The 24046-nt window shown below is 41.1% G+C and overlaps 1 long non-coding RNA gene across 4 annotated transcripts in view; it reads right to left on the bottom strand.

Moving 5' to 3' along the window:
* The window catches only part of LOC124777315, a 163997-nt gene that overhangs the window by 98581 nt on the left and 41370 nt on the right, over window positions 1-24046 (bottom strand). For 2 of the 4 annotated variants that reach the window (XR_007015711.1, XR_007015709.1), the window contains exon 1: window positions 13584-13716. The exons of 1 other annotated variant lie outside the window; for it this stretch is intronic. This is a non-coding gene — a long non-coding RNA (uncharacterized LOC124777315). Of the gene's footprint in view, window positions 1-13583; window positions 13718-24046 lie in introns of those variants that run through there. One more of the 4 variants, XR_007015710.1, reaches the window with a different exon arrangement.

Here is a 24046-nt window from a genome sequence, read left to right as displayed (position 1 = left end):
CTTAAGTTGGTGAGGTTTAAAGTAGTTCTAAGTCTAGGGGACTGATGACTTGAGATGTTAAGTCCCACAGTGCTTAGTCATTTGAACCATTTTATGTACCTTTCCTCCTGACTCACCCTGTATCTGCAGCAGACGGTTGGGGAGGACAATCCATTTGCTGTGGGGTGCCTTCCCACGTAGGTATCCTATATAATGAGGAAGTCGACGCATTAGCCAAGCAAGCGATATCTTCAGGCACTGTCCTGGATCTGTAATAACCTTACACAGACTAATTACCTGAGGTCAAGGGTCACGCAATCTAACAATGGCAAGAGGCGTGGAACGTTTCCCAGCAAGAGAAATGCGGTTATTATGCAGTGCTCCAACCTCCGACTCCATCACAGTCTTGGTTCATGAGAACGTATTTGGACCGATCCACGGTTTCTACTATTACACGACTTCACTTCATTCACGCCTCTTTTCCTCAACATCTACATCGGATCAACGTTTACACTTCGCCGCCATGTGAGTATGATCCTGAGTCGGAAGCTGAAGTCAATCGCATCTTTGACTGCGAACGATTGGACTTTCTGAAGACATTGCTGAGTATGGGATACTGCATCCCTCAATCAGCTACTTCTATTTTATTTATCAAAGACATTCGCCTTTATAAAGTGATTGTTCAGTTCCTTAAGAGTACTGGGCACTACCTCTAGGTTTTAATGGTGTACATATTGTATTTTTTTTTTTTCCTTGCTTCTGAAGATATTTCAGGAATAGTGTGAACTGTAACTCAACACAGTTTTAACTACCTATTATCTAATTGTTGCGAAAATAGCCTATAGTGGACACACTTGTGATGGCTTTAGCTTTCTCCACTTGCAAATATGCATTTCTGTACTCTTTTATTCAATTCTATGTACATTGTAATTATGTGTTATTGATGGCTAAATCGAGTTGCTACTCGGAACGACATGATAAAAAGGAGTAAAAAGAGACGAGCAGAGAGCAATATAGCTTCGACTATCATTTAATTTTTAAACAGAAGGAAATAATAGAGGCCAAACTCAGTGAATACCCTTCTTAGGTGAACGGAAGAAAAAATTACAGGCTCTAAATCGAAGCTAACGTAGAATTGTAGTTTAAAATAAGAGTGATGAAAATTCCCACTTAAACAAGTGTAATTTTTGTGAACGAGTGATATATGGCGTAAAAGCGCAATGCTGGGATTTCCCATACAGTTAAATATTGAAGTCACTGAAGGTATTACTCACTCGTCTGGTAATCTCTGAACTCCTTCCGTATCCGACTGCGAGGAATACATTTCAGTACTGCTACGTTGATAACGACACGATCAGCAACAGAACCCCATGCCAGCAAAATATCCACAGTTTCTCCTCCGCTTTTATGAGTGCTGTTCTACATTTCATTTCACCATCGTTCGATAGTGACGTGTCAGAAAGCTTCGCGCATTAGTTCCAGTACGCCTGGCGCCTTAAATGTCTTGTTATTTCTCGCGACAGATCAGTTCTACTGAGTCCAGATTGCAGTGGTATGGTGACAATTGTAAAAATGCAGCATTTCTACAGTGTGCTCGACGCTGTGAAAATTAATGCATTCCATGTTTCTACGACACTTATCACTGTGGCTCGTGTGAGACCACATCTGTCCTACAAAACAATGGACATATCCAAATAAAGAAAGTTTGATTTTTCATTTTTCTCCCAAAAATTTGTGTAATGGTGTCTTATCTTAAACAATATTTAACAATCTTTTATAACATGTCGATCATTAAAAATTTATATTTACAATGAAAAGCAGAATTTTGCGTGCAATATGTGATTAAAAACAAGAAGACACGGATTTTTGTTGAAAAATGATGCATAAGTATGAGTTAATTAACGTATATTTAAATGATTTAGGTATTTAAGCCGAGGGGAAGAATTACAGCACATAACGAGATTCAAATCGCTACTCTATAGATTACTAACTTAATGCTTACCGACGCTACAGCTTACGCTACGCACGTAGTTTGCAAACTGCTCTGTTGAATAGTAAATAGTGGCTCTTGAAAAACTTCAAAGTCGAGTTTATCTGTAGTCTTCTGAAAAACGTTAAGAACAAGTCGTCTTTTGTCATTAACGGTGTTCTGCGCGCCTGTTTCACTACAAAGTAGGAAGCAGTGTCATCCATTTTCACAGTACGTACTAACGACGAGACAATCAGAGTACAAGTAGCGATTACACAGACTCAGACTGTACACTATTTTAGAAAGAAAAACTACGTAACTAAAAGAGATTGAGAAAAACGTTAATGGTATCTAATACGTAAGTTGAACCTAAACCCAAGAGCGGAACAACACCAGTGCATGTGACCTACGACTGCTGACCAATCATTGCGTTTGTGTTTGCTTACATCAGATTTCTTCTTACGATGAACGAAGTATTTCAACCAGAGTTGATAAACATTTGACTTACTATCTGGGAAAAACTGCTGTTGATTTTCATTCCTTTTGCTGTCTAATATAGGACTTCGATAAGCAAATAAGTGGGAACGCTTTGTAGCCATCTATTTTTCAGTGAACCTTGTGACGATTTCTGATGGCTTGGACCCCATCTCATAATGAAAGTTTTCCATAATATTTGCACTGCCCTGAATAGCTTCTCAGCCTTCGCATTAATCATTAGATGCCTACGAGCTTTTTACTCTTCTCCAAGGGACAGATACGAATGAATATTAGTTTTGATTTAACACATGATAAGAACTGATAAACTTACTTTTGCCGTGCAAAATAAATCACTGATAGGGCTGGTGGGTGTGGCCACGTAATTAAAAAAAATTAATGTGTTGTTTATGTGAGATCAGTGACCTAAATTTTGGTCTAAATGTGGATGAAAATGAGAAAAACAAGGAATAATGAAAAAAGCAACTCACTTTAGCACTTGCACGAGCCCAACACCAGTTTAATTTTATATTATAAAAACAAACAGAAGACAGAAATAATTAAAAGTTGGAATACATAATTCGTCTTAGAACAAAAGTTCGTTTATGAGGTTAACAAGAGGATTTGCCTTTGCAGAATACGCCACAATTATTTTAAATTAAACAACTCTAGAAAAATTAGCCAGAAAATTGCATGCAGAGGAAAAAATTAGAGCAAACGTTTAAAAACTGAAGTAACTCTTAACTTCGCCGACAGATGAGTCACGCATAGTGCAATTGGTAGCTCACGCTGCGCTTTAGGTGCGGATCAAAGAGAACAGAAGACCAACAGTTTTTGCGTGGTACGTATGATAAGAAGAATGTCAATTTGTCGAGATAAATACAGTCTCATGTTAATTAAATAAACAAAATGTTCCATCAGACAACGTGTACACAGATGAATAAATTAATGTAACTCCAGCTTTGCGCCGGAGCTCTGCAGAATGTGTTTAGAAATATAAGATGAAGACTATATTTGTTTGTACCCTGCTAAACATTTTCATATTAAAATTTGGTGTTCAGCTAATCATGTTTTCAGTGATTTACAAATTGATAAAGATCTCAGATGCAACGTTTTTAAATAAGTATATCGAATCGTATGTATTAATATCCAACTTTACCAGATTTCACATGTTTACTGTCTCAGTTTATTGTATTAACAGTAATACTTTCGCACAACACGTTTGCCAATTTGCTACTGCCTAAAGGTGGTCATATATTACCGTATTAATAGTCTACATTATTCTCTGTAGTACAAATTTCTCTGAGACGCAATATTTATGTGAGCGTACCATATAGTATGTGAATAAATACTGTCATCTCACAATGAAAAAATGACCAGTTTGCCAGTAACTGATATGTTATGCTACATGCCCTTTCGAATCTACTCTACAGCATACGTATCAAATGGACAATTACATTACATATCCGAGATCAGAATGAACAATAAAAATTCAAATGGCTCTGAGCACTATGGGACTTAACTTCTGTGGTCATCAGTCCCCTAGAACTTAGAACTACTTAAACCTAACTAACCTAAGGACATAACACACATCCATGCCCGAGGCAGGATTCGAACCTGCGACCGAGCAGTCGCGCGGTTCCGGACTGAGCGCCTTAACCGCGAGACCACCGCGGCCGGCAGAATGAACAATATTTCGCAACTTCACAAAACAGGCATAAATCGGAAAACATAGCTATTCAAACGGCTGTTTACTACACCGCATGTGTTGAGAACACACTGACTCTAGGAGATGGCATTATACTTCAGAAACGTCATACGCCGAACTGTTACTGACAACGAGAGAATGGATTTAGAAAACGTGCTAATTTTCATAAGAGGGATACTGACCAAAACTCCATCGTTCTTCGGATAAATTCCAGATTATTACAAGTAACTACTCACGAACAGTTGTCTCACAAAAGAAGTCTTAAGGAGCAAGAAAACGATGAAATAACAAGTAAAGCACTTAGAAATATTTTAATGCCTATTTGAATTACCAATCGAAAAGTAAAATCCAAACAAAAGAAGCATTTTATTGTTTTTATTTGCGTCGTTGTATGATTATTTCACATACAATGAGTCTACCATAGAAGAGCACATTGAGGTTGTTCAGTTTTAGCGAATTAGAGAAGTAAATCAGAGTTGGTGTAAGTACTCAAGAAAAAATAAGTAGTTGACAGTTAAATAAATGTCTGCCGGCATAGCAATAGCGCATGGCATTCCATGTTAGTTTCAGCTGGAGGTAATGTAAAGGCAATAGTGGGTGTAGGTGAAGCAGACACTAGTTTCATAAACGGAAAAATGACTAAGATGTTTCACGAGCAGCGCACTATAACATACGTGTGAAGACTTGTATTTTCAGAGAGCAACAATAAAATTTATTCTATACGATATTTTAGTGCCTTTGTTACTCTGATTACGATGCTATTTGGACATACATGCATGCATGAACAAAGGAACAGGCCGTTACGAGATACATCAAATCAATTCCCAACTGCGAATAAGGACTACGATCAGCTTTAGAATGGAATGACAATGAAAATTCTTGCTGGACCGGGACTGCAACCCGGATTTGCAGCTTATCGTGAGCGGTCGCCTTAGCATTCGGCTATCCGTGCACGATTCACGGCCATACTCAAACTTCCACACTTCGTCAACCACTTTCTTCGTCGTTCTTGCAGAAGGGAAATATTATTTTCGGACAATTTTGCAACTTCAGTGGGACATGAAAAAGCTGGTTTGTAGTAGCAGGAAATATTTGTAATTAATGCACTAACACGTAAAACGTTAACACGAATAAGAAGAGTTAGTAAGCATCTTCACTGCTGGAGATAAACAGATTGAAGTGAGTGCACGAACACACTAGTGTTTCCCGCGCAAGCTGTTGAATGAAAATATTTCACTTAACATGTCCCATGTTGCGATGTTATATATTTGCTAATTTTATAATTTTCAAAGCCATTTTCTCTATAAAATGAACGGGATTACAAACACGGAAACTGCATGATTTTTTTTTCTGAGAAAGGCAAATAACAATACATTGAGAATGTCCAGGACGCAAATGATGACTGTTGTGCGGAGTTCTGATTTAAGAGTGGAACGCCCTTCATTATGTCAACTTGTTTAGCTTTATTGTGTCCCACTTTGTGTCCGGCAGGAAAGCTAATCTTCCGCTCCTGATGTAGTTCACTATACAGCACATCGGAAATTCGTGAAGACTTCTGGATAATATAAATTCATTGTTTACAAGAAACCAAAACAATGAATTCAGTCGTGTGAGCGTATACCTTATCAACACAGAGTCCGCCCCGATAGATGAGTGGTCAGCGTGACGGATTGCCGTCCTACGGGCCCGGGTTCGATTCCCGGCAGGGTCGGGGATTTTCTCTGCTCATCATGATTTCATCCCCATCCGGCGCGCAGGTCGCCCAATGTGGCGACGAATGTAATGAGACCTGTACCAAGGCGGCCGTACCTGCCCCGTAAGGGGCCTGCCGGCCAATGACGCCAAACGCTCATTTCCATCAACACAGAAAGAAACTCGTGAAATCAGCGCCGCTCTATAGCCGGTGATTGTTGTTTAAAGAGTGAACTATTGACAAACGGATTGATTTCACTCTATTAGCATGTTTATAAACTACGAAATCGAGCGTCACAATTCACCCGTCACTTTTTCAACAAGCTCTCACATTGTGAAACCGTTGACTCAGAATTGAAAATTACCTTACATTCTGGTCTGAGGTCCAAATGAACATCTAGAATTCGCTGACGATGACTAAGATAAAGTTTTCAGTCGAGAGAAATTCTCATCTTGATCATAGAGTTTACCATCCAGCGAAGTGACGCATACTCAGGAAGACTGGCTTTTAAATAATCGCCTGGTCATCCGGATTCAGGTTCGCCATAATTTACCTAAATCATTTCAGGTGAATGGCTGGAAGGTAAATAGACCGCTTACTTTCCATAAACGACTAGTTCACCGTCTGTATTGAATACTATACCTGGATCAGAATAACGTACTGGCTGATAGCTAGCCGTTTACAAGACAGCTACCATAGTAGCAACCAATCAGAGTCCGAGTCTGGTCACACCTTCTGTACTGTGTACTTGTCACCTCAGCTAACGGTTGTCAGTTGCGGGCGAGATTGCGACCTGTTAACATAATTGCTGTGTTTTGTTCTCCTATTGTTTCTTTGTGCAGTATGTTTCTTTTACCCAGTGTGTTGGGTATCTAGATCTAATGGTGAAATGATTTCTTCCAAATCGAGATACCGCAAAATAGATTATCAGTCTAACCACGGAACTTTTTCTGTCTGCCTTTAACGTAGATTTCATCTCTCAATGTTGCGCAGATACGCCAGAAACGACACGTCATTTTAACTCGACTTTAATCTGTAAGTCTACTTTCCCCGGTAGTGCTACTGGGGTAGTTTAGGGACACGCAAGTTGTCGAAGTGGCGTTCAATTGAAGACCTTGCACACAGTGTTGAGCTTTACGAAATTATTATTATTTATGCAAAATGTGACCATAACAATGAGATTCTTTAGGAAATTGATAACATGCTGCAGAGGAAAACTCAGTACTGCACGTCAGCGGGGAAGCGTGTGAACATACGGGTATGGAACAGCACCAGCTACTGCTTGCGCATAACACTGAACCGACAACATAGCTCCCTTCCATAGCGAATTGTCAATTTTTTAAATTCTGATTCAAGTGTAGAATAAAACTTTCAGTCGAGTATGAAGTGCTATGATTAAATTTCATTGTGAAAGGCAAACAGCTTGAAGTGAGCTCTTGAACATAAAAATATTTAATATCCCTTATTTTATCCTCCGATCACAATGTTGATGAAATCTGGAGAGCAGAATTCCATTTGATGAACATAAATTTTAATGCTTTATTTTTATAGGTTTTGTGGTACGAAACAAACATCATATGGTATATCTTGTTATTCTTACTGTAGTCCTGCTTTTGCACTGTCATAGTTGTTCCAGAATTCCTCTAAGAGGAAGGCCGTTATTCTTCAATCTTCCTACAATGCTAGCGAAATATCGTGAGAATTGCTCGTAGGCGCATTTTATGGAGAGTGAATGTTGCTCCCCATGAATGCGTGAATTTGTTAAGTGGCAAACCTACTGTAGGCTCTACACGATATTGCAGTGCCTGTATTATTCAGAATTACGATGTAATGTTCCTTCGGACGTGCATGTATCTCCGAAGGACCATTGCAACATACTTCTGAAACGTAATATCGTATTCATCTGTCGACACTAGGCAAGCGACTTTCAATTAAAATTCCTCCCCTGTATGGAAACATACTCTGACATACGAATATACGAATGCAGGTTGTAGACAAATGGTTGACGTCGTATGCAAGTTTGGCTGTGGCCATGAGTCACCCTCGGATAGCCGAAGCGACCGACCGCTCGAAATGAGCGGGAAATCCGGGTTCGCGTCGTGGCCCGGCACAAAAGTTCGTTGTCATTATTCCATTACACAGCTGATGGTAGTTCATATTCTGAAGTGCGAATTCATTTCATGGCTAGGTCGAAACAAATAAAAAACCGAAATATGACAATAAAGAGGAATCGTATATCGTCTTCCTACCACGAAACTTATATTTGGATGTTTGTCAGCAGTATGTGCCCTATCCCTTGTCTCGGAAGTATGAGTGTGGCTGTGGCAACGACAGTACAACGAAGAAGAATTGTGAATAAATTAGCGTGATCCGTACTTACAACTTCCTGGCTTACATCTTAACGTATATCACACTGCTTTTATATCATCAATCTATCTGCGAAATAAATAGCCATAAATCGGTATGATTCGGTAAACGATGGTCAGAGACACAGCATGATGTCGTAAATATACTTCGGTGGAACGAAAGTCATAACTGATCATTGCAGTTAATGTAAAACTAACAAATGAGTTGTGTAGCTTAAATTAGGTAATTAGTTCATTTAAATACAAATTCCCGAATACACAACTCCGATGATGAGCAAAACTGACCAAACGCGACGCAGTGCGTCAAATTAAATATACAATAAAGTGACCGTTAACAGTGCAAAGAAATTATTAGGTTGGTGTATAAGTTTGTAGTGTTTCTGTTTTGCGTGTTAGTTTCCTCGTTGTTGTGGATTTACTTATCGACCGTCAGTCAGTCTTTATTTGTAGTTGAACTGAAATGATTGTATGGCATTGTTGGCCGGGAGGCCCCACGCGGGGGAGTTCGGCCGCCGGATTGCAAGTCCTTTTTAGTTGATGGCACGTCGGCGACTTGGGGGTCAATGATGATGAAAATGATAATGAAGGACACCCAACACCCAATCCCCTGCCGGGAATCGAACCCGGGCCCCCTGCGTGGTAAGCGATAATGCTATCATTACCGCTACGCTACGGAGGCGGACTTTATTTGTAGTTCACTGTTGCTATTGGAGTTTACACATTTGAGATAATGAGTGGAGCTGTCGACGCTACAAAATGGAGAATCAAGTGGAGAAATTAGAACATTTCCGATATATTCTTCTGTTTGAGTTTATTAGGGGGGTTGCCAGCAGCGGAGGCAACCAGAAACATTGCGCTGTGTATGGGGATAATGGCACTGGACAGAGCACGGCAAGAAAATAGTTTTCTCGTTTTAAGAAGGATCGTACTAAAATCAGTGACACCCCACGCCCGGGAAGACCTCAGTGGTTTGACGAAGATCGTTTAAACGCATTAATCCACAATCATCCACGTTAGTGTACTCGCGAACTGGCAAATGGGATGATATGTGATCGTTTCACCATCGTGCGACACTTGCATGCAATGGGGAGTTTCGAAAATAAGATGTATGGTTACCGCGTGCTCTAAGCCAAAATCACAATAATCTGCGAGTGGCCATATGTGCATCTCTGCTTGCTCATCATCAGTTGGCTCGTGAACAAAGCCTACCACTCCTGTCCTGTATCGGTAGTCGTGACGAAAAAGGGTGTCTTTATGCTAACGCGAGGAAAAGAAAGGAATGGTTGCGCCCAAAGCAGCAACTCCGCATACAGAGACCAGTGTCCATCCATAAAATATTATGTTATCCATCTGGTGGAACCGCGATGGAGTAATGTACTGTGAATTGCTTCCCTGAGGTGTAACGATCACAGCTGACATTTATTGTCAACAACTGAGACGTCTTGCAGACGCAGTAGAAGAAAAACAACCAGGAAAAATGCGTGAAGTCATGCTACTGCACGATAACGCCCACCCGCATTGTACTAGACTGACAAAAAACACGATACAGAAGTTTGGGTGGGAAAGTCATTCCTTACCCACCTTATTCATCTGATCTTGCACCCTTCGAATTTCACCTTCTCCGCTCTCTGTCGAACAACCGTCAAGGAACTTCGCTTCAGGATGAAAACACGCTCCGAACATAGCTCCATGTGTTCCTCGTCTCAAAACCATCAGATTTCCACAGTTGCGAAATCAAAAAGTTATCCCGGTGGTGGCAGACTGTTGTAAATAATGGAGATAATATTATTGATGACCAAAGTCTCTGTTAATATGTATCTGTTGTGTTTGTTAAACTCAAGGAAAAACGCTGCATCTTATGAAACAACCCAATAATTACGACGTTAAGGAGTTGTTCTTGTCTCTCAGGGTCTAGTATACCTAGAATGGGTGACGTATGATGACAAAAGTGTATCACTTATTTCAGTTACCAGTAATGAAATTAAGCCGCAATTACATAAACCATTATGAGGTTCATGATTCTGATATGCTGCGTTGATGCAAAATCATTACTCAAGTGTTAGCACTTGCAGTAGATGAATACGAAAAACTAAAATGTCAATAGCAATTAAGCGAACTAAAACATTTGCAGTATTTCGTGACTGGTCACTTAAAAAACGTTGTTAAAAGGGTATTTACTATTTTTTAATTAGAGGTTTTTTGAATTTATACCCCGGTCACACATGCAGTCTAAGTGTGAACAGAAAACGTCGCTTATTGATGCATTTCCGTGAAAGTGCAACGGATATATTAAAACATACATAAACGACGAACGGCAAAGCTCTTATGATTGGTTGTAGAGTAATACTGAAATGTTTGTGATAGGCATCAAGGGATACTGATAGCAATTCGAATGCATTTGTTAAGATCGTTGGTGGATAAATTAATGTAGAAAACTCTGGGAGATAATGGTATCATTCTCGTAAAAAGGAAATAAATAAATTTCGTGGAAAGGTATATGTTGTACACTGAAAATGACTTTATTCTACGTGTCTTTCATTCCACATAAGGGTAAGAAAAGGAGTTCAGGGTGCGTACGGAGTCATAAAGACACTTAGTTCTCTTCAACTTCATTTGAAAGGAGGGGGTCTAAGTTGTTCACAGTGGACTGTATAAGAGTGTCCTTAGTGAATGTTACAAGTAAGACTTCCTTTTCTCCAAATTTGCTTGTTTTTAAGGTTATTTGGGTCTTAAGCGTCAGCGTGGCGTTTTTTCTGTATTTTTTTTAATTCAGAAGATTTCTCGTACATCCGACAGTTTTTGAAAGGGAAAAAGAATTTCCATCAGCGCGTTGGGTGCATCGTGCATTCGCTCCGGGATAGTGGATACCTTAATGAAACAACCGACCTTGTAAGCACTGTTTACAAGAGCTATACTCGTTAAAAAATGAGGGTTGGAGTTTATAGTCTCGTAGACATTATGGCGAGCAGAAAGACGACTTCGGGCTGAAGAAAGATGGGGACGGAAATAAGTCTTGGCCTGCCCAAAGCAGCACTAGCAACAGTCGCCGGAAATAATTTACGAAAACCGCGGGCAACTTAAACTAAATGGAAGAAAGCTTCACAAGAATGTGAGCCCCGTTCCTCTCGAATGTGGGGTAAGTTCTTTAACCGCGATGCCACGTCGTCCCGTAACTAAATCTGAATACGGTGATTTCTACTAGGGTCTAAAGCAACATGAAACTAATAGGTCATAATCTATTAAAGATACCGAAACATCGTATCCAACCTGTGGAAATCCGCAAAGAGAAAAGTACTTATCTGCATATGTTTTTCTTCTTCGGGGATTTTGAGGAAAATACAGCCTTTTCCAACGAAACGCTGCATTTTAACTAATGGTATTCGTTATCTCTTGTAAAGAGGAGTACAGTTGTATAAAGGTAATCAGTGTTTGAAATGTAAGATTCAGCCCCCCAAAAAATCTGAAGATGAGGTAAAGGTTAGGGCCTAGGCAGCTGTTACGAACAGTTTCACTTCCGTTACCATGTAAACGCTGCCGAAAGAGATTCAACTGCATTATGCGTTTAGGACTTTTCCCTAGTATTTATGCGAGAATAGCTTCGTTGTACCTATATATACCATCAAATCTATACGCATGTTCTCCTCCATTTGAGTCCTACTACTCTGGAAGAAACTACCCAGTAGACTACAACTTCTCCGAAACCACTCTGCAGCCGAGAGAAGATTAAAGCTTTATCTGTCATCGTCAGTGTAGGTAGCTTCCATCTCGGCATATCCCAGCTCTTTCTCTTCTGTCGAACAGTGAACCAGGATGTCTGTAATGTGTCGACATTATTCACGCCTTTCTCCCCTCTCTCTCTCTCTCTCTCTCTCTCTCTCTCTCTCTCTATATATATATATATATATATATATATATATATATATTCCTTTCCTTCTTTCTATCTTATCTGCTGATCTTACCCTGTCATTATCGCTCTTCTTATGAGCATTCAACGTCTCCACATTTGATGCCTTCAGCATTGTTCGATAGATTTCCGTTAAGAATTTAATGAGGAAATTTCTCAACACATTGTTAATAAGACTGACATTTCCGAAATTCCACTTACTCAGTAACACACCTATTATTATTATTATTATTATTATTATTATTATTATTATTATGCGGTGGTCATATAACATGCATATTGTAATTTTGGCTCTTCAAGGATGTCTGGTTAGGTCTACGAGAAGCTAATCTTGCAAGGTGAAATAAATTCATAAATAAATTACATAGTTTTAATCCAAGCGTTATAGAGGGTCAATCACAAAGGACTTTACGAATTAGGAATGATATACAAATTTGTTGAGACAGCTTACAGAATCGGTGGATGTGTCATTTTGTAGCAAACAACGTAAAGTTTTACATGAAAGTGTCACGTGTCATTTTGGTTCTATGTGACTACTATTTGTGTTGCGGCAAACATACCACCGGTAATCAATTTCTTCCCACAGTCGTTGCAGCAAATCGGGCGTAACTTGTGCAACGACAGCGTAGATTCGACTTTTCAGGTCAGCTAATGGTAGGGGAGGAACGTACACATGGTCCTCAATGAAACCCCCAGAGAAAGAAATCCAGTGGTATCAAGTCTGCGAAGCGAGGTGGCCATGCGATTGGCCCTTCACGGTGAGTCCACCGACCTGGGAAGCGATTATGAGGAATCTGTATGGCTTCAAGTATAAACGTCTACGCAGTATTCGCTGAACAGTCATTTGTGGAATGCCAGTCTCTCCAGACGGACGTCGTGTTGATTGTTGTGGACTACGGGCAACCTGTTTAACATAATCATCAACGCGAGGACGACCTGGTGATCTATAATGTCTCAACAAAGTTCTTGTGCCAAGAATAACTTGTAGGCCTGCTTGAAAGTTCTTTATCGTATTCGGTGCGAAATTTACGCCGAACAGCTTTCGCAGAATTCGTTTCACCTGCGAAAGCAGCCATTTTAACTGTGCACTACGCTGGGGCTCCTGGTGGCGGAATGCGGTACTGATGCACTACGTGTTTCAAACTTCAGGTTGTTTGTTGCAAAATGAAACGTGTCACGCTTCTGTAAATCATCTCAATAAAAATCTGTGCCACTCCAAAGTTCTAAAGTCCTTCATGACTCACCGTGAGTAACTGCAGAGTTCACTTTAAAAGCTGTCAAATGATGTTAACATTGTTTCATCGTAAAATTAAAACAAAAAAAGAGTAGTCATTTACCGAGTTAGTGCGCCAGTATACACTATAATATACAATATAATTCGGTGAAAGTATTGTTTCGATAGCACAAATTATTTATGAAATACTAGGGGATACACGAGATAGCATATCTACTTAAATATGGTTGCTAATGATGAGATTACTCCGTCTTACCACAGACTTACATAGATCCCAAATTTGTTCAAATAGTTCGCCAGTCTTCTGCAATTTTGTGAGCAATCGCGACTGGTACGTTGTGTACGAACGTGCCGTAACATTCCATACAATATCCTGCGAGCCAACACAGATTCTGAAAAAGAATGGAAAAAACAGCATTACACCGAGGTAGTTCTACTGTGTTTACAAGATGCGGGGGATCTAAAAGCAGATTTTTGCCACTGCAGTGCCTCTGCGACGATAATCGCTTACAAACGCGACAACAATCTGTTAGAGTGGAACCAGCTGGCGTGGGTATCGATTAAGCCCTAAAAATCGCTGCGGGCTGCGCAGCGTACGGCCGAAGCCCCGTTTGTGCGAGGCGGCCAGGAGGTTTGCGAAAGGGGATCGGGAGGGTACGGTCGGAGAGGGGCCGTGATTGGAAGCGACGGCGCCGCTGCGTTTGTACAATGCGCGCGAAACATCAAACAGAGCAGACGGCGGAGGATCAGCTGCGGCCTCATTAATCTGCCATCGGCTTGCCTGCGTGCCCCAGCCGCTGGACACCTGCTCCGAAACCCGAGGCAGGAGCCAATGCCACGAGCTCCACGTGCGGAACAAATGCGCGTCGCTCGGGTTACACATGCACTTCACGCTGCTGGTGACATATATCTAGTCCATTCCACCGGAAACGTCCCATTTTATTGCTGGGGATCTCTGTAACCGGAAACTTAAAAAAAAAAAAATCGATGTCGTGTCCAGAACGTCCGTGGTATTTTAGATTGGACGGATGGGTTAAATGGGCATCTCCTGTTCCAGTAATCATCATCAACAAAAACAACTGTTTCATATGCACTGCAAGCAAGTAACTCGCTTGATTCACCTCGTGCAAAGACCGCATCATCACATGGAACCGCTCTTCATAGACAGGTTGGTCAGAAACATTCTGAAAAACTTGTAGGGCTGTTGTAAGGTCGGTTGTGCTGAGAAATTAGTGATACGAAAAAAAAAATTCGATACGTTGGCCCGTTTCCGAGTTCAGCACTGAACTTAGTCAACAAGGTATTTGCACACACACATTCAAGCGGCCCGCCAGATACAGTTATTGTCACTTTTTGGTTCAAATGGCTCTGAGTACTATGGAACTTAGCTTCTGAGGTCATCAGTCACCTAGAACTACTTAAACATAACTAACCTAAGGACATCACACACATCCATGCCAGCCGAGCGGTCTAAGGCGCTGCAGTCATGGACTGTGAGGCTGATCCCGGCAGAGGTTCGAGTTCTCCCACGGGCATGGGTGTGTGTGTTTGTCCTTAGGATAATTTAGGTTAAGTAGTGTGTAAGCTTAGGGACTGATGACCTCAGAAGTTAAGTTCCATAAGATTTAAAAAAAAAAAAAATCCATGCCCGAGGTAGGATTTGAACCCGCGACCGTAGCGGTCGCGTGGTTCCAGACTGTAGCGCCTAGAACTGCCTTTTTTTAAAATATGATTTTGTTCGTTTTCGTTCGTTGTATCTGTTCGGGGCGGACGTCGGAAGACACACGATTCAGTTCGTGGTTGATCTATTAACTAATTTTTTTTTTTTTTTTTTTTTTTTTTTTTTATTATTACAGAGGGCAGCTAACCTTCTGACCGAACACGCTGAGTTCCCGTGCCGGCATGAACCGCTCGGCCACACCGGCCAGCTTTGTCACTTTTTCGTAGAACATGTATGATAGAGCATGAAGTTGCTCAGCCTTTGGCTCAGGTTCGATCCTTGCTATCGTCCCGTGTGGAAATTTTTTGTATCGCTCTCTTGTTCGGTTTAAGGAAAAACAAAACGAAGAACACATTTGGGGACACCGTCTCCGCCGGACCGCTTGACTGCGCGCGCGCAGCGGCTAAATTGGCTGACTTAATACTAATTATCTCGAAAATGACACAAAGTACAGAACTCGTTTCTTAACAGTTGCACAACTTAGCCTGAAATACCCTTACACTTATTAGAACCTGTTTCTGACCACCCTGAGCAGTTACTGCTCAAAGACTCGATTGCCAATTATCAATGCTGATTGCTGGTCAGTGTAGACACCCTCGCGTAAGAAAGAAATGAACCAGTCTGCCGAGCGATTATAGAGTTGCTGTTGTTGCAGTGCTTCAGTTGCGAGTAGTGAGCAGTGGATATGAGTAGGTCGTCGCTAGCAGGAGTTCATACAGCAAGGACGTACTACGTATACAGCAGTGTTAATCGTTAGTCGTTGGCAACGGTTTTCGGAAACATGTTGGAGATAGAAATGTGTGGAAGGTTAACAGCTCGGGAGGGATGGGAGGAAATGCAGTTGTATACCACAGTTAAATATAAAGTTTCAGTGTGAACGTTCAGATAATTACCGTGGCAAACAGAAGACTGTTGCATGTGGTGAATTTGGCGCAGTCTACCTTGCAGGAATAAATAATCACTATTTTTCACTTTAACTGTTTCAACGTTATCAAATAGAACCTTTCATGAGCCATTTTTCTGTTGTACCACCCGACAAAATGGTAAATCTAACAACAATGATAACTATATGTAAAGGTTAGTGGAACAAAGTATTTAATGTAGTTAATTATACACTCGAACACGTGTCTGTGGCATAACCAACAGACATAACAATAGTATAGGGTAAGAGAGAGGAGCAGATGCCTTATAAGCCTCCCACACAATTTTCCTGGTTGCGTTACAGCGCAGCTCCGTTTTCATTGCAGTCACGATTACGTGTTCCACTCCCCCTTTGTCCCTTACTCATTTCTTCGTTTTCTGTCATATATCAAAAGATCTAGGGTATAGTTTTGTTTACACTGTTTTTAAGCGTGCAGTGTGTTTTATCTGCATGAACAAACGAGACTACCGTAACATCCTGAAGTTCTTCGTTTCTAAGAGTAGTCGATGAACAAAATAATTCTAAATTTATGAAGATTTATACAACTTGCATTTTCCTTCTTTTAGAACAGCAAAGAATTGAAATCAGATGTAGTGGTATATCTCTCGAAAATGATCCAAGTGAAAAAAAATGATATTGTAACCACGAATGAGAAAGTGAAAAGTTTGGCTTGTCATTACAGCGTCAAGTATTGTGGGCCAGCTGGGGGTAAGGATAAATGAAGAGACGCGTGGATTACATTTGGCAAAAAATTCGTCAGCAGAATACAACTGCTTATAACGATATGTAGCAGTCTCGGCGCTTCACAGTTCTACGCCGGGGAACTGGCAACGTCGGGGCAGGGATTCACCCGGTGCTATGGTGCACTATCTGCTGTAACAACTACCCTCTGAACGACAGTTCTACCCCCAAAGATCCTTCAACATTCTGATTCGAAGTACGAATTACGGGAACATCCTTCCTCGCTACCACATTTGGACCGCTACGTTCCACCTAGTCTCGCATCTTAAAAAATCGTCTAGTTGGAAAACGATTGAGAAAATAATAGCTCCACTCGGATGCCTGCTGTCAAAATAAAATATTGTATTTGACACTGTTCGCTAATTTTGACCATCCGTCATTATCAAGTTACATGTGCTAATAGCAGATCGCACACGCAGTCACAACTAATGAAGAAAATAACGAGACCTGTGAAAATGCACCGTCGAACCAAGAGACCACGGACTACATTTGCGAAACGTAATGGAGTGCTGTTTTTAAATCTACTGATAAACGGCATAAACAACACAAATACGTCTTCCAGTATCGTGTAGGCCTAAAAGGCGAGTAGTTACGTTGTCCGTTGCGCGGTAACACAATTCAACGGAACTGTTCAAGAAATATTATAGTCTACTGAAGCGCTCCGAGCGTACTAGGCCCGAACTATAAACTCGTTCCAGGTCTTGTCGCAGCGTGTTTAAATGATAAATGTAAACACAGCGCATTGCTACTATCATAACAGTGCCAAAGTCGTGATTCCACATAAGCGTATCATTAATTATTTATGAATTTTACGAAGATTTAAAAGCTTCCGTGAAAATTTTCACGAATAGTGCACTAAACTCACTTTGTCAGAGTTCCTTCTGATGACGAAACGCCCATAAACAGAAACAAAACACTACTGTGAGTGCACCAGAAAGCAATATGGCAAACTCAGCACATAAGTGACCACAGTAGACAGCTACTGGCTCCCGCATGCGCAGTGAGGCCACAAGTACCGAATTCAGAGCTAACTCTACTACTTTATCCCTAGAATTACCGCGCGTTGCTACTAACGCGATCACAACAGCGAGCCCCTTCACATGATACACGGCCGCCATCCACGCAACTGGTTGTCAGTCGATTACAAGTTCGGTCATCGTGTAAAACGTGTATAATAGACCGTAGCACTGCCTTTGTATGAGAGATACTCCAAGGGCTTACGTTGATTCCTTTTCTTAGTTATGAGCGCACGTACGTTACTTCATTAGCAAGTAGCAGTAAATCCCCGATTCCTTAAACAATCGAACTTCCATGTGTAAAACAGCTTCAAAATTGTGATCACTGTACAAATGAGTTAATATGTTAAATATTTGACATAAAGCATGTAAGCGAAAACGCCCAGAAAACATCAACTTTTGTAGTCCTGTCTCTCTCAGCTGTGTGTAATATTAAGGTATATTATTAATTTTTACTAATGGACCTTCTAACTACTACTGAATGAAACGCAATTTTCGTTCCATTCGCGTCTTTATTCTCTGCAAGGCATCATGCATGGAATCTGCCATTGACGATGTCTTGCAGAGGATAAAGGCAAAACACATATGGCACGAAAATTGTTACATTCGTTTGTAGTTTGACGGTCCATAAGTAAAAATTATCAATATACCGTAATAAAACGTCCAGAGAAGGGTTGAAATTATATTTAAAGTTTGTTGGAAAGTGCTAAGTTCCCTCATTCTCAAATACTTAATGAATATCGTCTCAGTAACTGCCGAGCCGTGAGTTAAGCTGCCGCCAAACGAACTCACAGTTTCTACCTTTGATTCTCGATTGTTGTACCTTCGACATAAGATTATACCTGTTAATGAGTAGGTTATGACAGCATTTTAATTTTTTAAATTCGGCCAATAATTATATAAAAAACTGAAAACACAATTTTTCTTGCCCCTGGAATTCGTTAGATAGGCAACGTGATATTGCAATCGTGCACCGTGGACCATGAACAGGGATAGCATTAAACATTTTATGTATGTAACAGACAGCCTCTAGCCTCTTTTTTGGACATTTGATGGCGTAGACTAAGCCACGAGAAAGAACATGAAAATCAAAAAATGGCTCTGAGTACTATGGGACGTAACTTCTAAGGTCATCAGTCCCCTAGAACTTAGAACTACTTAAACCTAACTAACCTAAGGACACCACACACATCCATGCCCGAGGCAGGATTCGAACCTACGACCGTAGTGGTAGCGCGGTTCCAGGCTGTAGCTCCTAGAACCGCTCGGCCACCCCTGCCGGCACATGAAAATCGTTTTGTGTTCTAATGATGGGGTTATGATAGCAGCAGACATGTGTTCTGAAGACCTTCCTAACAGCACTTAGGACGAAAGCTACTTAATAAAAAAACTTTGTGCTAAGTGCGCTGATGTACTGAGGAACTACATCGAATGATAAGTGCATTTTTAACAATTCTCTTAATGATGGAAGGAGAATCTTTGACCCTGCCCGTCATAAGTATATAGCAAACCGAAGTGCCTGTGTCTCAAGTGAATTGTTGGAATCGATTACGGCAGCGGTCTAAAAGTAAACTAAACTCCGCCTGAACAGGCCATGAAGGCACAACTACACCGACCGACCGCCGTATCATCCTCAGCCCACAGGCACCATTGGATGCGTACACGGAGGGGCATGTGGACAGCACACCGCTCTCCCAGTCGTTGTCAGTTTTCGTTACCGGAGCCCCTATTTCTCAATCAAGTAGCTTGTCAGTCAGTTTGCCTCACAAGGGCTGAGTGCAGCCTGCTTGCCAATAGCTCTCGGCGGACCGGATGGTCACCCATCCAATTGCTAGCCCAGCCAGACAGTGCCTAACTTCGGTGATCTGATGGAAACCGGTGTTATCACTGCGGCAAGGCTCTAAAACCATCCGCAGATGCAATGCTGGTAACAGGAAAACGTCGTGCTGAAGCCATAAAATCTGGACTATGGAGCTTTGGAAGAATATCATTTGGTCGGAAGAGTCTCGTTTCACACTTTTTCCAATTTTTGGCCGAGTGTACGCCCCAAGAATGAAAGATTTTGACAGCCACATCGCGGTAGTCCATGGGTAGCGCGGCTGCTCAGAGGACCCTGACAGAGCAATGGCGTCGTCGTTAATGCCGGCACGGTAGTTCATTGTGTTCGGTCAGAGGGGTGGTTGCCCTGTGTAATAAAAACACTGAGTAAAGGAATCAACGACCAACTTCAATGGATGTCATGTGACGCCCGCCCAGACCAAACGCAACGAACAGTATATAAATAAAAAGAGTGGTCTCGTTATTGGACTGCCAAGCAGGCGGGCCGTGCTCGAACCTCCCTCGTGCCAATTTTTTTCTTTTTTTTCCGCTGTTCGCTGCATTCAAATTTGTAAGTGATGTGTCGTTGTGGAGTTCCGTTTGCAGGAAAAATGGTAAAGATTCCCTAAAAACATTCAAGTCTTCTGTTTACTCCTTCCGAGAAACAGCTGTTGTGAATGTCAGTAGGTTCCCTACACAGTATTAGGTGTAGTAATTTATCTTTGTGTTTCTGTGTATTGGTCTAAGCACTGTTATTTCATAACAGATTATTGATTAATGAACCAAAGTCGATCACGACTCCTAGTAGCAGACCCTTTACCCCTACCTAAATTAATATTACGTAAATTCTATTTTTTTGTGCATTAGACATGTTTATAACAGCAGAATAATATTGCTGATTGCTTGCTAATTCCATAGATACCATACAGTTCTTCTGAATTAATATTTTAAGATTCCTGTACGAGTTCCAGACTTCGAATGTTTAAATCAGTCACCACCGCATACTTGGCTGCCATGAACCGATGAACTATAGCGATTAAATACAAGTATCATAACATGTACATATGATAGGTTTCATGTGGAACCCACTCACTTGGCTAATTCCAAAATTATCTCACCTATTAACGAGAGAAGTTATACAATAATGAAATTCAGTTAAGCGACTGTTTCCAAAAATAACGTTCAGTTAACTAATGCTAAGGACCAAAAGATTATATCTTACACATAGATCTGTAACCCAAACGCATCAGGTGAATTAGTGTTAATAAAATATTAGTCATGATTTGAAATTTTCAGTAACTTAGGAAATATTTCAGACTCGGTAAATCGAAGACCAGTTTTGAAGTTATCACAAAAATTCCTTTGAGACGTTTCACACACAATTTCACAGTCGTATTAATTATGGTAAAAATTATTTTTTATTTTTATTTCGTTAAGATGCAGAACGACTTAAGGAAGGAATAAGTGACTCAACTATGATTGCTACCATACTGACTGATATTAGGACGAATTTAATATACATGCGAAAAATTTCTTTATATTGAAATAATACAAACTGAAATAGAGTTAGCCATCAGACAGCGTAACCCCACAATGAAGCACATATTTATACTTCGTTTCTGTCACCTTATATCCCTTAAACTGGTTTATATACATTTTTTTAAGAGATACCACAAGGCAATTTTGAATGAGATGATGACGAGGTAGATCGTTAATCCTCCAATACTTTATTTGTGTGCTCGGCTTCTAAAGCTACGTTGACAACTGTGCAACAAGAAAGAAAAATATGTCCAATACTTTTTGATATTATGAGATCTGATGGTTAACTGTGTTTACCTGATAAATTTAATTGTATGGAGACGCGTTTTGACTCATTACTTGGTACACGGAACGCAGCGCGTTTAGCACAAGGGAACCGTGGGACTAAACTACTGGAATGCACTGCAGCCAGTTCAATTAATTCATCATTTAATGAACTGGAAAAGATGGATTTGTAGCGTTTAATGGAATGCTCAGAAAATAATGGAGACTCTGAGATCCAAAGCACAGAAACAAAGTCTTAAGAAAAATATGTGTTTGGAAAAATCAGATTTTTAGACAAACCGCCAGTCTCATAGGTTTGACTTGTTTTCCTATATTTCCTATGAAAAAATAATGAAACCACTTCATCTAACGATTAGTATTTAGGATTTTATTATTAGGGTTAATTCACATTTTCCAAATATAGGCTACTGACAATAGGGTTTCGGCAGTTGTAAAGATTGTAATTAATGATAAACTAGAATCACAATAACAAAGTGCTGCAGACACAGCAGACACACACAAGTGTGACCTATTCTAGCACTTCATGATTCTCGTTATCACTTTCATTCAGCACATTCTGTAGCTTGAGGTTCACATAAAAGTGCCGGTAAACCTCCGATTACGAAGTACTGCTATTTACATTACGCACACACTAAATAATATTGGCAATCCTAGATAACAATTGAGTAGTGCAGAGCAACAATGTTACGCTTTGAGCTCCTGTGAAAATGCATATGGAAGAAGTCGGTGAAACAGATTTTCGTGAATGTTGATTTATTGGGTATTGGGCCGACAGTACAGACAAAGTTGGTTCACCATAAAATCCGTGGACGTGAGGAGTATGAATACATTCTACAATCTCAAAAGCGACGACGGTGTGCTTTAAGCCCTTACGTTTCTCAGAGCCTCAATTCCATATTGACCTGCAGATTAGAAAACATGACATGTGCTCTGTCAGACTGACAGACATATCAGTTCAGAAACAAATGTGATGAAAATTAGAACACGTAATAGATACTGACTGATAGCAAGTGCATCCATAGATGTCATGAAGTCTCAAAAACTACTTCGTCATTGACCACGAAGTTAACGTGAATTTTTCTACCTGTTTCAGTTCTGGAGTACACTCTTGGATCGGAAGACGAATAGTGAATCAAACTCCGAACCTCTGCATGCGAGGGGATTTTAATAAGCAATGTAACACATTTTTTCTGAAAGCAAGTTGATGTTATTCAGGATTCCAATGCACCATACTATTCGAACTCTTCTGGCTACAAAACACTATTTTCCAACATAATCTACGCTCAATGCGATGACCCATACTACCTTACTGGGAGAATTGTATGACCTCTTGGTACCAGTATACTGGTCTTCTGAGGTAACGTCTTGCTGCATCAGTAACTTCCCTCTTGTCCAAGTACTGCTTCCCATGGAGTGCATCCATCAGTAGGCCAAACAGCCGGAAGTCGGAAGGTGCGACGTCCAGGCTGTAGGGTGGGTCGGGAAGAACAGTCCTGTGATGTTTTGTGACGATGTTCGAAGAAAAAAAAAAAGTCACGGTCAGTCTCGTAACGTGCAAGCAATTCCGCACAGATGGTTCTTCGTTGCTCTCTATGCTCTTCTATTAGGCGGCGAGGAACCCAGCGCGCAGACACCTTCGAGTACGATAACTGGTGGTCGAGTGTTTCAGCACTTCAACAGACGTCCAGATGTGCAAGCAGGTCTTTGACTGTAGTCTGTGATCACCTCGAATAAGAGTACATTAAATGTTATACGCAGTTGCGAATATGGACAACCATCAGCTTCAGAATGGAATGACGACGGTGAAAATTTGTCCCAGACCAGGACTCAAACTCGGATTTCCCGTTTAACGGGATCGGTCGCCTGACTTTTTGGCTATCTGTGCGCTACTCACAGCCAGATCCAAACCTCTAAATGTCGTCAACTATGCGTCTAAAACTTGTACTGATACAGCCATTATGTATATCCTCGTTAAGTCGACGCATTTTACACGAAAGTAGCTTACCCATTTTCGGAGGAAAAATGCGATATTAAACTTCCTGGCAGATTAAAACTGTGTGCCGGACCGAGACTCGAACTCGGGACCTTTGCCTTTCGCGGGCAAGTGCTCTACCAACTGAGCTCCCCAAGCACGACTCACGCCCCGTCCTCACAGCTTTAATTCCGCCAGTACCTCGTCTCCTACCTTCCAAACTTCACAGAGCACTTGCCCGCGAAAGACAAAGGTCCCGAGTTCGAGTCTCGGTCCGGCACACAGTTTTAATCTGCCAGGAAGTTTCAAATCAGCGCACACTCCGCTGTAGAGTGAAAATTTCATTCTAGAAATACGATATTGCTTGCAGGCATGTATGTCCAAATGAATTTTGCCTCGTAATTCAGAATAACAAGGGAATGCAGTATCGCTGAATGAGGGTGTCTGCAGGTTCCAATATCGCAGGAGTCACAGCTGTGTGCGGCCGACCGGCACGCCGTAGTCAGACAGGTTTGCGCGGCCTCGTTGCGGTGATGACAGACGCCTCGCCCAACGATTCACCGTGCTTTTATTCACTGTCAGGTATCTGTAACCATTGTGCAATCGCCTATGAACACCAGCGATGCTCTGGCTTTCCGCCAAAGGAAACTCAATGACAGCTCTGCGCTTGGAAGGCAACTTACAGGCGCTATTTTGAAGGCTATGT

This window comes from Schistocerca piceifrons, chromosome 2, assembly GCF_021461385.2.
Source record: "Schistocerca piceifrons isolate TAMUIC-IGC-003096 chromosome 2, iqSchPice1.1, whole genome shotgun sequence".
Lineage (NCBI taxonomy): Eukaryota > Metazoa > Arthropoda > Insecta > Orthoptera > Acrididae > Schistocerca > Schistocerca piceifrons.
Note: the sequence above shows the minus strand (reverse complement) of the source record. Positions and strands in the feature narration are given on the sequence as shown.